This window comes from Emydura macquarii, unplaced genomic scaffold, assembly GCF_026122565.2.
Source record: "Emydura macquarii macquarii isolate MOO-44397 ecotype Brisbane River unplaced genomic scaffold, CSIRO-AGI_Emac_v2 contig_2762, whole genome shotgun sequence".
NCBI classification, from domain to species: Eukaryota; Metazoa; Chordata; order Testudines; family Chelidae; genus Emydura; species Emydura macquarii.
Genome location: NW_027132899.1, coordinates 1 through 4,975, shown reverse-complemented (window position 1 = coordinate 4,975; position 4,975 = coordinate 1). Strand labels below are relative to the sequence as shown.

The window sequence follows — 4,975 nt, the reverse complement described above, 5'->3', positions numbered from 1 at the left end:
AGGGCCACAAGCTGTTGTGTACAGCTAAGTTGGAGGCGCGGGGGCGCTTTCCCCTCCTCCCACTCCCCTCTGTGTCTGGGCTCCGAAGAGGAGGTGGAGGGAGGAGGAAGAGGAAGATGACAAGCCAATGCAGTGAGCCTAACAAGGGACGGGTGGCTGCAACTTTAGCCCCGTACTGACACATCTCCCCTCTCTTGCTCCCTTGCCAGCCCTGAAGGGGGAAGCCAGGGAGTCCAGCTCAGGGAAGCAAAGAGTGTGCTGTTTTTTTGTAATTGGGTGCTTAACAAATAGACTGATTTTATGATTAGAATTTTAGCTGCTTCTTCTCAGAGTGTAGCTGGGAACAGCTGTGAAAGTTGCTAGGTTTGTCGCTGGTCGCTTTGACGCTTTTGTCGCCAAGTAAATTAAAAAATAGTCCAATCTAGCTACGCAGTCGCCAAGTTGGCAAGGTGTATTGATCTGCCCTGGAAGAGGGGCTTCACTTTGATTTACTAAGTGTAAATGTGCCCTCAGATTTGTATTGGGCCTTCTCACTTTTTAGTACGGTCCCACTCCAGCCTTTCTCCCACTCGGTTCATTGTGTCTCTCTAAAACGTTGTAGCAAACGGTGCCCAGTGAGACTTGCCCGAGGTGACTTGCATAATTGCATCTTCTTTTTTTTAAGTCTACCTATCCCATGTGGACAATATTTGAGATCATGATTAAACAGCTGACGCTTGTGGGAGTTGCCTGTCCAAAGGGATCGGGTGTTATAATGTACTTTCACCGCCCCTTCATTAGTACTCAATGGATGATGCCACCGCGTGGTCATTTCTGGAAATAGCTGCCCACATTTCAGCCTTTCAGTGCGCTGTGACTTAGTGCCCATTTTACAGTCTAGTTTGCCCATTATTGTATTGGCTATGGAAATCTATTGGCCACTAGTCAGTATTTCTGACCACCCACCCCCCGTTGCCTCTCCTCTGATTACATCTAGTGTCGATTTCCCAGCATGAAAATCTGCTGCTCCGCTCTCTGCTAGTGGATTTCCTTTTCCCAACCTTAGCTCTTATGTCACATAGTGGCCATTATTTAGTATAAGAGCCCATTTCTCAGTCCTTAACACCTCCTACTCTCCGCACGTCGTTACATAGCATTGCACAGCACAGGGGTTCTCAACCAGGGGTATGTGTGCCTCTGGGGGTACTCAGAGGTCTTCCAGGGGTTACATCAACTCATCTAGATATTTGCTTAGTTCAGTGTTTCTCAACCGTCATGAGACATGCTATTTGAGGGGTCAGAAGTGCAGGGCCATCATTTGGGAATTGTCTGGGACCCTACAACGCAGGGGCCCTGCGAAGCTAAGTTACATGCTTCAAAACCAGGTGGCGGGGCTCACACTTTACCTTAAGGAGGGCTTGGATTTCAGGTATGCTGAGATGTAAGTACAATATTTATATTCCAGTTGATTTATTCTATAACTCTATGGGAACAAGGAGACAGTGAGCAATTATTCAGTAGAGATGGGCTATCAAAAATAGAGAAATGTATGTCTGAATTTGTAAGCAAGTAGTTTTAATTAAGATGACACTTGGGGTATGCAAGAAAAGTCAGCCTCCTGGAAAGGGCACAGTAGTCTAGAAAGGCTGAGACCCGCTGGCATAGAGGTCCTTTTCCCTTCTGTGCTCTGTCCTCAGCACTTCAATCACCCAGGCAACTTTGAAAACCTCAGGTTAAGTTATTATCTCAGAGTCACTGAATGGTTTTGTGAAAGCCACATTTACTGACGGCTTTGCTCAGGGTTGCCTTGACCTCTCTGTTTCTCAGGCTGTAGATGAGGGGGTTTAGCAGAGGAGTCAGGACCGTAAAGCAAAGAGAGAACACTTTGTTTAGCTCCCGCAGGGTGTCACCTTTCAAAAGCAGGTAGACGATCATTATAGTGCCATAGAAAACTGTCACCACGATGAGGTGGGAGGAGCAGGTTGAAAAGGCCTTTTGTCTCCCGGTGGCGGAAGGGATTCTCAGGATGGTGGTGATAATATAAACATAGGATGTCAGGGTTAGCAGGAATGGGGGCAGGGTGAATACACAGGCTAGGATGAAATCCATCAGTATGACCAGGTGTGTGTCACTGCAGGAGAGTTCCATCAGTGGGATGGGGTCACAGTAGAAATGGTCGATTTCATTCGGGCCACAGAATATTAACTGTGATAGGAATAAGACAAAGATAGTAATAGCCAGACAACCATTTAGCCAGGACCCAGCAGCCAATTGGAGGCAAAACCTGGTACTCATAATAGTTTACATATCTATCAGGGGTTTACATATCACTAAATACCGGTCGTAAGACATCACCGCTAGGAGATAGCATTCGGTAGCTGCCAGAAAGGCACAGAAGTACAGTTGTGTGAAGCAGCCACTGAACGAGATGGTTCTGTCCCCAGTCAGGAGACTGGCCAGCACCCTGGGCAGGATGGCGGAGGTGTAGCACGTCTCCAAGCAGGACAGGTTTCCCAGGAAGAAGTACATGGGGGTGTGAAGGTGCCGATCAGTCACAACAAGCACCACGATGAGGGTGTTTGTGGCCACGGTTGTGATGTAGATCACTAGGAACACCAGGAAGAGAAGAATTTGCAGGTCAGGGAGATCCCCGAATGCCAGGAGTATGAATTCTGTGGCGGCTGTTTGGTTTCTCCAATCTGTCTGCCATGGGCTGAGTCTGAGATCAATAAAACAAACAGTGCAAGTGAATCGGAAGAACATAGGGTTCAGTTAACTAAGTCTCATGAATAAATTCCTTAAATGTTCAGGTTAGCCCCTTCCTCTCCTGACCACAGCCTGTAATTTTAAGGCAAAATGTAGATTTCAGAGCAAAGTGCCAGGACTCTGTCATAGAACCATAGAATATTAGGTTGGAAGTGACCTCAGGAGGTATCTAGTCCAACCCCCTGCTCAAAGCAGGACTAACCTCAGCTATATCATCCCAGCCAGGGCTTTGTCAGGCTGGGCCTTAAAAATCTCTAAGGATGGAGATTCCACCACCTCCCTAGGTAACTCATTCCAGTGCTTCACCACCCGCCTAGTGAAAAACCTTTTCCTAATATCCAACCTAGACCTCCCCCACTGCAATTTGAGACCGTTGCTCCGGTCTGAGGACAGAACATCGGTACCCATGCAGACCACCCTCCGCCAGATCAGAGCAATAACTACGGTAACAACGGTCCGTTTCTCTGGTAGCCGAGTACTGATAGGGCAGATCAGAGCATGTCTTTATCTACTATCCTATCCCATCTAGTGACATAGAGCAGCTTAACACTGATGCTGAAATGCTGCATTTGGCCGTTGGCAAGGGCCAGAATCATGCCATATTTCAGGAGTCAAAATCCATAAAGACATAAACTGAAATCTTGCATTGACATTTCCAGTGCAGTCTGGTGTCGTTAGGTACCTGTCCTCTGTTAGAAATAATGGAACTTAAATGAACCACAGAACCTGGAATAGTCAGATGCAAGTGCCCTGTACAAAAAAGAAAAATGTTACCCCTCACAAGAGATGCATTTATTCCACAAATTATGAAGCGGAGTAAATTCTCCCTTCCTTCATGGGGTTGTGATGGTGCTGTGCTGAGGGACTGGCAGCACCTATTCTGTTTCCTGACATTCACTTTGTAGCAGTAATAAAATACAGCTCTTTGGAGGGTGGATCTTAAGAAGGGGCCTCACCAGGCTGACATGCACCCTAACTGGGGACTGTCACTCCCCGCTCCATAACGAGTGTGGGATGATAATACACAAACAAGACATGGGGGGAAAAGATGCTTTCCGTGTATTCGGAGTCTAGAAAGAAGGTGGCATGTGTGATCCGAGCTAGTAAGACTCTATCTCCACTTGCCAGCTGATTGGGGGAAGACACTGAGCCAGACCCGCAGCTGGTAGCTCCGTTTGTGTGTTGGGGGCAGATCCCCAACTGAGAACCTGCCACAAGAGCTGTGTGTCAGTCTGCATCTCTGTTAAATGGTGCTATGGATGCCAAGTGGCATGGGAAGGTGAGGCTAAAGCAGTTAATATTCACCTGTAGGAGAGCTCGGAGTAGATCTAAAGCGTCTCTCGTTCACCCACAGAAGTTGTTCCAATAACAGATATTACCTCTCCTGCCTTGTCCCTCTACTCCTCCCAAAGCACATTCACGCCCCTGTCTGGAAGAAGGGAGAGAAACGCTGTCGGGGAGTCGTTGCTCACCTGTCAGCCCAGGGCAGCCCCAGCCTGAAGCGATGAACTCCTACTTCTCCGGGTTAGACGCCAGGAGCCAGGATCTGCAGCTGAGGTTCTTGTGTCTCCTCTTCCTGCAGAAGCTGGGTTCTCAGTGAAGAGACCTGCAGTTCCATGAAGAGATGAGCAGGTGCATTGATCTACCTTTGGAAAAGGGGCTGCCCTTCAATTTGTGTAAATGCTGCCTCTGGATTAGTGTTTGGTCCTCCCCCTTTTTTAATACGGTTCCACTTCAACCTTTCTCCCACTTGCTTAATTTCATGTCTCCCAAGCTCTGTGGCTAACAATGCCGGGTGGGACGTGTGCAATGGGACTTGTGTAATTGGATCATTAGACTTAAAAAAGACGCAAAATGAAAAATATATGGGATCATGATGAAACCCCACCTTACATTTCTGAGCGATGCCTGTCCAACGTGATGGCCTGTTATAATGTACTTGTACCACCCCTTGATTAACATATAGTGGGTATTTCTGAAAATAGCTGCCAGTATCTCATCCTTGTAATATGCTTCCACCTGTGGGCATTTTACTGTATAGATTTCCCATTACTGTATTTGCTACTCAAATCTGTTGTTCACCGGTCAGTATTTCTGACTCCTGCACTGGTTTCTCTGCTCTGCTGCCATATAGTGTTGATTTAATAGAATCAAAGAAGATGAGGGTTGGTAGGGACCTCAGGAGGTATCTAGTCCAACCTCCTGCTCAAAGCAAGACTAACCCCAACTA

At 47.3% G+C, this 4,975-nt stretch overlaps 1 pseudogene; it reads right to left on the bottom strand.

Moving 5' to 3' along the window:
• Positions 1-1,731: 1,731 nt before the first annotated feature.
• LOC137165116 (olfactory receptor 2AP1-like) lies at positions 1,732-2,742 on the bottom strand (annotated as a pseudogene).
• Between the last annotated feature and the right edge of the window lie 2,233 nt (positions 2,743-4,975).